The sequence below is a fragment of the Rhea americana genome, unplaced genomic scaffold (assembly GCF_003343005.1).
Source record: "Rhea americana isolate MKP2758 unplaced genomic scaffold, rheAme1 scaffold_30, whole genome shotgun sequence".
NCBI classification, from domain to species: domain Eukaryota; kingdom Metazoa; phylum Chordata; class Aves; order Rheiformes; family Rheidae; genus Rhea; species Rhea americana.
This window is the reverse complement of record NW_028186424.1, coordinates 6,705,868-6,718,964: the sequence shown is the minus strand read 5'-3', so window position 1 is coordinate 6,718,964 and position 13,097 is coordinate 6,705,868.

Genomic DNA, 13,097 nt, shown 5'->3' with positions numbered 1-13,097 from the left:
CTTGAAAACTACTTAGGCCTTTAAAGTAGGACTTAAATGGGACTTCAGGTTTGTTCTGGCCATCTGTCCAGATGGGAATGCCCCCTGCAAAGAACAGCACACCCCGGACCAAGGGAGAGCTCACCAGATAATGAATAACGGGAGGTATAAACATAGCTGAGACATACAGCTGACCAGAATGGAAAAGAGACGTTCAGTGCTCTAGTGGGACTCTGCATCTCAGACCATTATAAGTTTGCATGCATGTGTGTGCACACATATAGGTGCAGTTATAAAATAAGCATATACACACTAAGTGATTATGATGATTTTCTTAGCACATTTGGGAAGGTGGAATAAAAAATAACRTCAGACTTATTTTGTATTCAGCTATGGAGGGCCAGAAATGCTGCTGCTAATAAAGGCAGATTTGGCAGCTGCAGARCCTTGGCAAGGGTACAGAGTTCCTTAGCAAGCTACTGAATAACTCCAGCTGTGCAGAGCTTGAAATGTATCTTGAAAGTACAGAATGACAGCTGTCCTGCTCCACTGCCTGGCTGAGAAATGAGAGGTTTTTTAATTGTAAGCTTGTACTCTATTTTGGGTTCTTCTCCTGATGGCTCTCCAGTGCAAGAATATGAAAGGAAGAACTTCTACCTGGGACAGTCAGCAGGTACAGTCTGACACATGGTAACTGATGTAGGATAAAAGGTATGGCACATTTGATCTACACCCTRTTGGAGCAGCAGGAGAGACTGCCACCAGAGATGTGCTTTATATTGTGGCAATGTTTTGATAYTCACCCTGCTCAATAAGTTGTATGGTTCCTACACTGTTCTGTTTCACCAGGAGGGTAAAATTAATTTTTTTTATTATACTTGTAATTAAATTAGCAAAGAGGAAGGAAAACGAAGGTGAGCTACAATGCCTTTCGTCCTAGAGGAGGAATGTCTTCAAGCTCATGCAGAAATGGCAGCTTTATCTAACAGGGAAGCTACCTTAGCAATAGCTGAAGAGCCCAGGACCATTCCTGCAAAGCCCTTCAGTGYGTTCAGCTTTGCTTGAAATGTGGTCAACAGGTTTAGCCATACACTTATTTAAAATGTGAGCTCAGTTGCTGAGTGGTTAATTTAGGGCTTAATGCTTTTTCAGTCAGGTGGCAAATACATTGGCCACCGGTTAAGTTTTCCTCATGTATACTACAAAGCTTYCTCCAATCATAGGACAGGGCACCGTCTCCTGCACTGGAGAGCCCAGTTCCTGGCTGTCCCTGCCGTCCTGTGATACAACCTCACAACGCGATAAGGTTGTGCCTCTGCCATTGCCACTGAGACACTGCTGAAATCCTAATTCTCTAATGGTTAGAAGTATTTTTCTGATTTCCAGACCCAAGCTTATTGACAGCTATTTCATACTCTTTTATTCTTGTGCCAATGTGTTTTCAAATAGCTCGTTTTCTTTCAGGTGCTCACCTGAAACATTTTATGCAGGTGAGGGAATGCGTATGTGTTTGCACGTGCACATGCAATCAAAAACCTGATTTATTTCTATAGTACTATTCCACCCCCCATCAGCCTTCGTTTTGCTACAGTAAACAAGGCCGATGGATCTCTGATTGCCCAGGTAGACCTTTTCCTCCTACTTCTGAAGTCAATGAAAAGCTGGCCTTAAGTGGAAAGACAGTCAGTCAGCTTAAATATGTTGCTGATTCAGTGCCTGCATTTGTGTTCATGAAGGTGCACAGCCTTGACGGTGGGGAGTCACCACCTTAGGTCTGGGAGCTGAGCAAAAGGCAATCCAGACAGCTCCAAAAAGTGGTTAGRCAGTGACAGAGTGACTCTGGAATGACTAGAATGACCAAATGCTTTGTTATATTCAGGTCTAGGTAGGAAATTTTGGTCATGTTGTTCAATAACAMATTAAATCAACTTTTCCAGCAAGGGAAAAAAGTGTCAAAGTCAAAAAGTAAAAAATTAGCTATTTCCCAAAATACAAGAGGATTTTTCTTTACTATTCTTCTTGCCCACTTTTATCTCAAGATAAAACTCARTATGTGTTACTGCAACCTCTGTTGTCCTTTGAGGTTATGTGCAAGGCCAAATTTAGGGTTTGTTCTTGGGCAGTAGRTAGAGGAAGCAATCAGGGGACTGGAGTCATGAGAGGGACATGAAGCTAAAAGCAGTGCTGCCAGAAGACAAACTGAAGGAAAGGCAGCTGAAAGGAACCTGGGGAACTGGCCAATTCAATTAGGATCCTAGTGGATGTGGAAAAAATGTAATTAGGCAGTTGTTCCTTAAGCAGTAGAATATAGGGAACATTTTTAAGGCTTCCTGTGCTTGCTTCCATGTGGATTTTCTCAGGTTTAATAACTATRCTGAGCTTACATTGCAACCTTTCCTATTGACTTAGTCTCTGTCCTGAACCCCACTGCTGATTTTCAGAGAAATTTTAAACTTAATGGTATGAAGCCTTTCCTTTTCCATCAAGCTATATTGCAAACAGCCAACAGTCTCGATAAGTATTAAATGGGGGCAAGCTTGACAGACAAACAAACAACTGCAGTGCAGCTGCATAATCCTCATTTCCTCAGGAAATAAAGCTAAATATTAAAAATAGTGACTATGTAAAAAAGCTATGCAATATTTTAATAAGAAGGATGTAGAATTTCCCCCACTGAGACATTACTTGGCTTTTAGATTGGTCTTTCTGTCTTTTTTTCACCTTTCTCTGAAGATTAAGAGCTTGATCACAGCTGCAGTTGGGATGGATGGGCTGCCTGAGAGTGCCTAGTTATACCGAACCACCTTTCAAATTCACRTGTACCAGTTTAAGCCCACTACCAGGTGTTAGATCCAAAAGGAATTTATTGCCTTCCTTTGCAGGGTGGAGGATTATACATCTCCTAGATGTATTCCTTGATATTACCAGGGCTCAAGACACCTCTCTTGTCCTCCTCCTAAGGCACGCCATAGCTCCAGAGGCTTGAAGAAACTCAAGCACTGAAGCTCTAACATCTTCTGTTTGGACCTACTATGAATAATCACCACAACAGTAAGGAGTGGAACTTGGTGATTCATCTGATCCATTCAGGGAAAAAGGTCTTATGACTTTTGCTAAGGGATATTCATTGGTGCCCTCATGTTGTCTCTGCGTTAATTAAACTGAATAGTGATGAAGCATAGGCTCAGTTTCTCTTCCTCATTTATCCACAAGATGTAATTGCCAGTGTGAACTTTGGCAYGGCTTTGGCTCGTGCCAACTTGCATCTTCCAGACAGTGTTTACAGATAGCTTGGGGGATGGTAAGWGCCTAGGACCCTTCGCAGTCAGTAATTTAGATCAGGTGACCCTGAATTTTTTTTGGGGGGGTAGACTAATTATAAGGAGATAATACTTTTTGGTCTCTTCAAATCAGCCCCACATATTTTGAGATGTATTCGACTGTATGCTACTATTTTTGTTAATCACTTAAATTCTAGATATTCTTAAGAAGCTTGTGTTACTTTCTGATAACAGATGAGGTCCTGAATTAAAAGTTTTATTCTGAAATAGATGAGATGGGGAGGAAGAAAGCCCAACATAYGAGCAACTCAGTGAAGTATAAAAAGCTACCCCTGTTAGCTGTGTCATGGTAGTTAYAGGAGCTACCACAGTCTGATCAAAGACTTAATGGTGTTTTTAATGCTTTAGCATGCCCAGACCTGCACCAGACATTTTAGGTCTTGCTTGATGGGGCACGTGGAYCTGTTGTCTGTACAGCAAGTCCAGTCTTTTGGGAGGTGCACATTTAACATTGGTGGGGGAATGKATGTGACTGAAAATCACTCACCAGAGCAGCACTCAGATGGATCTGACCCCAGAGCTAGGGGGAAGTTCTGGGGAGAAGAAGGTTCTTCTTGAACAAGGTTTATTCTCTGGTTTATATCCTTCCTAAAAGTATCCTTCTGTACTCAAGAAGGACTGATTATCAATTATGAAATAATAATAAAAAAAATCCTTAGGGAAAAAAAGAATCTCTCAGAGAACAGAGCCRTTTTGATTCTCTAGATCACCTGTAGGGATATCTCTGGTGGTGGTAACAACACACCTTCACACCTACAGCTTCCAGTTTCATCTGGGAGACCAGGGAAAATAGAAATATCTCTGATGAAGTGCCAGCAAATGCTGGATCTCTCCAGAGTGTGAGCACACTCACTTAYTGAGAAGAAAAGAGGATATTAACACCAATGAAGCTAGGGTTAAGGAGAAAAACACAGAGAAACAACTGAGTTCTGCACTGAGATGTGCTCACATCAAAAAAGGCATTGATTTATTTCTTTAACAGCTTTCAGGGGGAAGCRTGTTGCATCTGTTCATTTTGCAGGTGGCTGCTCCAACCTGCAGCGCTGCAATGAGGGCATACACGAGGTGGACGGGAGCTAGCGTGCTCAGCCAGCACCGACCGCAGTAGCCCTACAACTGCAAAGGAGGCRAGGGTATGGTTACGGGAGCCGTTATCTGCTTGTGGCTTCCAACAGCTTTGTAAATTCAGTTACRGGTATCTGCTGCATCCAGGGGAATAAGCATCAGCGCTTTGCTTTGCAGAGTGCTCTACAAAATTTGCCCAAGTTTACTTAGGCCTAGAAATAAGCTACCTTTTCAAACCTGTACTGGGTATCAAGAGAGAAGGAGGTGGGTGAAAGGAAGCAAAGGCTGCCAGTGCCTTTATTATAGATCTTCTATGTAGCAAAGCAGAGGTTTTCAACCTCTTTCTATTGCTTTCTCAGATACGAATTCAGTTGAAATTCTTTTCATTACCCTCTTCACCAGAAGTTTGCCTCCTCCTGTCTCTCCCACTTATTTTCAGTTTTGCTGCCTTCCTTTGTGGTCTGATATTCTGCCTCCCACGCATCTGCTGGTTTTTCATTCAAAACGTTCTTGTAGACTGACAGTTCATGGATCCCATAACCGTGTGGTTTCTCATGTGCAGAAAGGAGGAAGTGATCTTCTAATAAATATGATCATATAAGAATGAAAAAGAGAACTGGATACATGAATTTCAACAGCTGATTCGCAGTTCCCTATATATATGCATTACATTGAGCTTTTTAAAGAAAACTCTCATTGAAGTAATGACCAACATCTACAGACAAGGAAYTGCTTTTGGTCACATTCCAGCTTTGATTAATAAAGTATTGCTGTTTTCCTAGATCACCCTCTCCACCTCAGTAGCTCTTCAGTATTAACCCCAAGTATGACAGTGCCCGTAAGAATGATGGGTTTTCTCTAATCAGGAGAAGTTGAGAGTYATCTACAGAGAATGGGGGAAGATGTTTTAATGGTGATGCGGATGGCTGCTTGAGAGCAGAGCTCAGATTGTTCCCCTACGCCACCCAGCTGAACTTGAGAGACCTGAGACTAGCGCAGCAGAGGACACTGTGCTATATCCCAACAGTGTGGAACACCAAGCCCTTCCTGCCGTTTGTAATTCACAGAAGCTTTCAGAACTGCAGGATGTGAGTGCTGCTTCAAGTATTCGTTCTGTCCCTTTGCTCAGAGACAGCATTTCTGAATTTCCCTTGATGGGAGCATCAGCTTTTAGCCTTCAATCAGCATTTCAGTGTGCTGCAACCACACACTGCTTTTCCTTCCTCAATCCTTGGACTTCTGCATACCCAGAATAGCATTGAGCGAAAAACAGGCTATTGAAATTCCTCTGCAGCCATTGCCCAGACAAAACTCTACTGAGCAAAGACTGAGGAAAAACTGATATTCCCTGTCAGCACACTATCCCTATGCAATAAAGTACTGAGCATTTGTGTAACTTCAAGTACAAATTCATGTTTTTTCCCACAGTGAAGTTTAAAAAAGCATTTCATACTGCAGTTACCAGTTTGGGAAGTTRCTTATGCCTCTCACTGAGCATCTTGCTTAATTGTTGCTTTGACTCTGTGTAAGTATGTGACTCTTTCTTTACCTAATATCTGTGTCGAACTTTTAGACCTCAATACCAGATATTCGTGTCTGCAGTAATCCAGGAAGAGCCTCTATGACACTGCTCTAACTGATGGCATGCGGAGAGCTAAGCTATTTATACAGCCAGTCACTTATTTCTGGTTGCCTGCATTATAGGCACTGCCATGATGGTGACTATCATCTACATGGTCATGAAAAAGTAAGCATCTGGAGTTCTTGGTCAGCTTCAAACCAGTCATTTGTTGAACAAAGTTTAATCTACCTATTTAAGACAAATGTGGCATTCAAACCTCTCAGCAAGTTCCCTAAAGCCTCTGTTCTCTGGTAGCATGCAGTGTCTTCAGTCTGTGGAAACTGGAAACAAAAAATTGCCCATAAATACAACACTCATCAGATTTTGCTGAGAGGCCGGCATAGCATTTTCCAGCAATGCGAATCAAACCATTGGCTGCCAGTAAATACAGTGTCTTCCTAAGCAGTCATAACTTTAAAATGAAATTAAACTGGACTAAGGGAGCTAATGTCTTATCTGGGATACCCAGTCCACATGTCTGCACTGCATATTAGCGCACTATTGTGCACCCAAAGCCTCTTCCTTTCCATTAAGGAATGCAGATAATCCCACTGTAAGGATCCTGGTGACACATTTAAAACAAAGGTGAGAAGATTCAGATCATCTGTTCTAATCATCAAACTTTAAGCTCACTCCTTCTCAGCTTGGACATAGGAACCAAGGTGAATATGATCAGAGTATAGTGGCCTTCTGTCACTAATAAACAGACACCTGTAGAGCACGGGTCAGTATTTAGCAGAAAATGGGATTTAGGTAATTTAGGCAGGAGACCAAGGTTTGGAGGGATGAAGTTTYGTGTTGGTCTTCCTAGGACGTTCCAAAACCAACAGAAAGAAACTGGGTCCTCCAGAGTTTGATTCAGAGAGCTAACCTATGTTAGGTACTCTGAAACACTCTATGGAAGACCCTTTCCTCTCCTGTGGCTGCAGAGTAAGTCTAAGGACATCTCCTTAGATGCCTACTCATTTGGACACCCAAATTTAGAGGACAGCAGACGGTATGAATAACCCCCATCGGAGATAATCTGGAATGTATCTGGTGTYACAAGGCAGTAATGGCTGGGTCCCATGGCAACTGTGTTTCTCCTCACAGTGTGCKTGTGTGATCCCATGGAGAGCAGTCTCTGGTCTTCTTCCAGGGAGGGCTGGAAAACTTATCCGTCGCAAATCAGAGATTGCCTTTTTCGTAAGTTCCAATAGAACATTATTAGCATGGGAGTAAATAAGACTAAGAAATTGCRAAGGAGTCCAAACAAAAGCTAGAGATATTCCTTTAATCTTTGGATTTGTCTGTAGGCTATTTTTCAACTCTCTCTTTTTCGGATCTCTTGTGCCCAAAAGCTTGCCTGCTTCCCCTTCTCCCTGCCCTTTATATCAATTAGACTAATAAAAAAGTATTATCTCCTCYTATAAACCTAGATTTTCTTGTCAACAACAACAGTATTGCACAAGCAAAGTTCAAAAGTAGCCATGTCACTTGGATAATGGTGGCTCATCTCCTTTCCCCATACAAGGGATTTATCTATTCTTCATCACAGCAGTACTTAGAAGCCTCAACTCTGCTACTGCCTGGTTGTTTAAGCCGAGAGTTTTCAACTTGTAAGTTATAAAAACTCTCTGGACTAGCRGACTTCTGTAAAAAGACTTGTGAAAAGGAAGTCTATTTTCAGGAAGCAAAAGTTTCTGACAGAGAGCTGCACCTCTGTGAGAAAATGCGTGGGGATTGCGTATCAAAATAGTTGATAACCTCTATAGCAAGGTGTGCTTACAAGGGTCATGTTCTRCAAAAATGGGGAGACAACATAGGATTAACATCCCCCTGCTATACCGTGCTTGTGATATTTGCAATTTATGACCTCCTCTGAAGGGCCATTTCTGTCCTGAGGAGCTTTATCCATCGTCCCTTCAGCCCAGTGAACCCTATAGCATGAAATTTGTAGAGTCATTACTGGATGCACACTCTCAATTCCCACTGCAATAAGTTTATTGCTTATGACAGCAGGGTTAAAGCCAAACAAGCATGCTGATTGATTTCTGCCCAAGAGAAGGCTGAGTTTCAAAAATGCTGTTTATACAAAGGGCTTGATTCTGATCAGCCATCAGGGTAATTTTCATTTATACCAATATAGGACAGATCTGAACGAGGCCCTTGGCTTGCAAAATATTTTCGGGCTCTTTGGAGAGAGACAGCTTTGTAAAAACAGAGATTACAAAGGGAATAATCATAGTTCTTAATTCAAAGGAAAACCATGGGAAGTTGTGCCTTTGATGCTAATCTTCTGCAGTGCCTAGTACTGCCAGTGAGATGAAGACTGAAACGTCCCTGCTAGCATTTCAGGGTGCCCTGGCTGTACCCCAGCTGCTGATAGTCAGGCTCTCTTTAGATCAAAGGGATAACCCAAATTTGCATTGGCAGACCATGTTTTTGCTGATGTACTTCCTCCCAGTTTAGTTTTGTCTGTGAATGCCTGAAGATGTTTTTATTTTAGAGCTTCTGCAATTTTCAGACAGTTTAACTCAGCAAACCCCTATGATAGCTGAAAGCATTTTAAARGAGGAAAAGGACAGAGAAGGCAGGAAAGGTTTTATCACTTGCTCCCAGTTCACTGCCCATTGAAGTCAAATACCTGCTTCTGACAGACAGATCTTTTAAAATATTCAGGTGTCAGAAAATGCAGACATTTATGAAAGGATTTAGGTAGGCTGAGTGCCTACTTTCTTTTCATGCCTCYTAAGACTCCAAGACATGTAAGTCCCTTTGGCATGGATTTTATATACATTATGATATTCACTGGAGCCTGTGCAATCACCCTCAACTGAGTAAAYTATGAAAAAATCCTTTGGCCTTTTTTGCTTTTCAAGTCATTATTATGAAGATCTTAGTTCCTGTTCTGCTTGCTAATTCAAGCACTAGAATCAAAAGCAAAAAACTAAATTTCACTGATTTTGTGGCAGGACTGTGAGAGAAAAGCTTTACGAGAGCAACAACAAAATTATCTAGGCAGTGACTATGGGCTGGGGATGTATGATGCTTTCAAGAAGGCTGGAGTGGAACYGGCAAATACATGAGAATTTTAGAGTGGACAGAAACTCAGGATTCATGATCTTTTAAGAAATAATTCAATTTCACTCCACTTCTATGAGGCAACTAGATTTACTACTACCTGACATAACTGTGTTGTGCAATCTGCTGTAATGAAAAAATGRAAAAAATGGTTGGATAAACAAATATCAGGCCTATCTTATGTAGGACTGATTCTCTCCAGGAAACAGCTATATGAGCTCATGAATTCCCATCTAAACACAAACTCAGCATTCTTACAATATCCCGACTACTAAAGTCTGTCTGGAACGTCCATTTTTTAAAGAGAGAGGAGAGAATCCAGCAGCCACTGAAGTCAACAGGCAAATAGCTCACAGATACGTTACTGTAGGAAATCACCTACTCTAGGAAAATGACAGTTAGAGGACCAGAATGCAGTGACCCCAAATGAATACGCTTCCATTGATATCATCTGAATGATGATCGTCTCTATCAGCTCAGAATCCAATTTATTTTCTGTTTCTAAACCAACTGTAGAGATTTTCCATCAGTAGCTCTGTCATGCAAAATCTATTTCTTTAACATTTTTCTCTTGAGGTAAGAACAGAMAACAGAAGAGCCGAGATTTACAGAGAAAAACTTAAATCTAAGTCTAATTAAGGTCCCAGTCTAGCATGAAGAGTATTCTTTACATTATTCTTTATTTAATAGTAAATCTAAAGACCACGGACTAAATCTAAATTACCATAGTCTGGTATTTACCATTAAGAGATTTTACTCTACAGAATCCCACTGGAATCAGTGGGAAAGCCTACAGAACTGCAAGGCATGATACAGTGAAAGCAAAAGCATCAAAAATTTCTTCAAACTAAGTCTTTTAAGTCACTTTTCTAAAGCATCTCTTTAGAAATTGGCTATATTCTTCCCACAAATAAATTTCTCTCCTCTTATGAAAAATGCAATAATAGAGTTGATTTTGCATACTTGTGTTTATCCCAGCATATTAGGAGGCATTTAAGAGAATGCTTAATGTCTCAGAATTAAATTACAGATAGGAGCAGCAAAGTAGCAGCATTGCACAATCCAGCACTTACTTAACACAGTTACTGTTTGGAGCCGTGTTGGAGGGGGGCTGCAGACAGAAGGCAAACAACAAAGAGGATTTGGTGCTCAGCTGCAAGGGTGTAAACGAGAACTGCCACTAGGGTTCAAAGGGGTTCTTGGGAAACACCAGAGATCCTGAGAGGACACTGGAGATCTTGGGAAGACAACTAGGACCCTTATTTTCAAAACCTAATCCAAGTGTCGTTGAAATTGTGTGGGAGCACCATCCTTGATTTCTTTGGGTCTTTGGCTCAGGCCCAATGACAGAGAAGCCATAGCTTTGATTTGCACATCCTTTCCATGCAAACTCCATATAATTTTACACTATTGTTTCCAGACTGGTCTGCCAATGGTCCTTCTGATTCCTTTTTGTGAGCAATATCTCAGTTGTCACTGGGATCAGTATGCCATCAGGACAGCCTGCAATAACAAGAGATCTTCAAGTGAAAATAAAATTGTCAGGCTCATCTGGTCTTCCCTAATGGATATAAATGAATCCAGCAATGCACGCCAAGCTTTTTATGAACTGTATAGTGTTATAAAAAACATGCCGCCAATGAGGTTAGAAACCCCATTCTTTATGCCTTGTGGTTTAGGATATATATACTGTACTGGAACGCTAGAAATAGCAAGATGTGTTAGTTTAGGCTGTTTAATAAGAATGTCTAGGTTTTTGAATTGGTTTAATATGGGTTCTTCTCAAGGAATACAAGTTCTCAGTTTCTTGAGCTGTTCTTTTTTGATGGTTTAGCTACCACTGCTATTACTGGCTCCAAGTTGACTGCATACTTGAAGGTTGTCATGAGGTCACAGTATTCTGGCATTCAGAAGAGGTGGTTATAGAGTGATTGCACAAAGAACTTGCTGCCATTTCAGAACATGACTAAGTTTCCAGCTATCCAGTGGTTCCACTGAACTGGTACATTTTGAAGCCACCTGATTAAAACATCTAGGCAACTAGAACGAAGGAGAATTCAAAATGCAAAATCATTTTACAATGAAAATGGACTATTCCTACTGGCCATGGCACAGTGCTTTGTCTGGAYCTTGCCTTTGGTGTGTCTTTGACTTAGCTGTCGTTTGTATAGTCATGGTAGCAATCAGGTTGGTCAGAAACTTGTTTTTCTATCCCAAGCYGGGAGCACCTGAGGTCTCATTACTGTGGTGGGGTAGCAGGTAGATTGAGAGATGGAAAGGTCAGCCCCCTCAGACATACTAATGTTCAAAGAGCACATGGGTGCAAAGTTGAGCAGACTGTCGTGTGTCCAACCACAGACATCAATCCAACAGATCTGCTAGAAAGTCTGGTTGTCTTTATGCCCATTGCCTTGTTTCAGCTCTCAGGCTGTGAGCAGCACCGCTTGTCCTAGGTTCCACAACCGGGACAGTGTTTTCATGGATGTTTGTAAAGAGCTAAGACCTCTGAATCAGACTGGATCTCCAAGATTCTTGAAAGTAATCGAGACAAATCAAGATTTTGGTAATATTAGTGTGATTTGACATAAGAAAACCCAAAACAAAACAAAACTCTTCTTTCTTCTTTATAGATACAAATCATTAGATGTGAAACTCCCAGACTTGAGACATTCAGGGTTTTGATTTCACATTTTCGAGTAAGTAATATTCTTGCCAGAATCTTGGATCTTTGAAGTAATTTAGTTCCAGGCCTGGATTTTAACTTTTGCTTCATGCTTGTGTTGAATGACATGGAATTAATTATTTTCTACTGATTTAGTTAGTGCATGTAGCTCCACTGTTCTGGAAATGGCTTGTGCCAAATCACTTAAACTTGCTAATACCTTCCAACTCCTTCTTAAAGCTTGTTTCTATACCTATATGTATTTAAACCTGGTTGACAAAATATTTATTTCTACATATCCTGTACCTTTTGCTTATGTAATGAGAGAGGTGAGTAGAGTGACTAAGGCGCTCTCTGCCTTCAGGGGGATGTGGGCTCTGGCTCATGCTAGTCCTTCCTCTGTGTCTGAGGGGAATACAAATCTGCAGGTTGGAAAGATGCTTTGTAAAGGATCTAAAGCGAATCATAAGTTTCTTTAGTGAGCATACGACTTACACAGATGGAGTAGTTATGTTGTCATTGGCTTTCACCACTTCAAGAGTTCTCTGCCATGGTTTCAGTATGCTGCCCCTCTCCCCACTTCGCTTGCTCCATATAAGTCTTAAATTCTTCGGTACCAGGCACTCCCCAAGGTTTGTCCCAGAGGCATCAAAAGGTCTCATTTTAGTGTGACAGCATTTCTCTACCAAAGTAGAAGAAAATCAAGGGTGAGCWTGCAAATATGCATGTGCATGTGTAGGAGGATTGGAAAACAAAACAAATAACTTGATGAAACTCTGGCCAGAAACATAAATAAATAAATAAATAAATAGCAACCTGTTTTTTCTTGTGTATGGAGGGAGTTGCTGCCAAGATGAGCAAGTTTTCTCATAGTTCTCAGTGGGATCTTCCTGGATTTTGCACCATAAACACAGCACATGGAAATTACCAAGAGAAACAGGCTCCCACACTGGATCTACATTCTTCTCCCCCCTGTAAACCTTTAAACTGCCCCTATCCTGAAAGTACAGAACTCATTTCAAATCCTCARCAGAGAGCTCAGAGCTCTCCTTGCTTTCTGCCGAAAAGGTTGCTTTAAATAAACAGYGCATTGCTGTAAATAAATCCAGAATTGTTTTCCCTGGAAAGATTTCTGAGCAGGCTGGGCAAAAGTAGAATGAACCAGAGGGAGTATTTCAGATCAGAATGAAAAGACAYGCCGAGTTTTAGCTAAGCTGGATCACTAAATCAAAGGGGCAGATCTAAAAGGCCCAGCAGGAGCAGGGTGTACAGCAGCAAAACCTCTACCTGTAGATGCAGCTAGTTATTTCATTACTCGCTTCTCTTCCCAATGTCTGCATACATCCAGTTACATGAGAATACACCC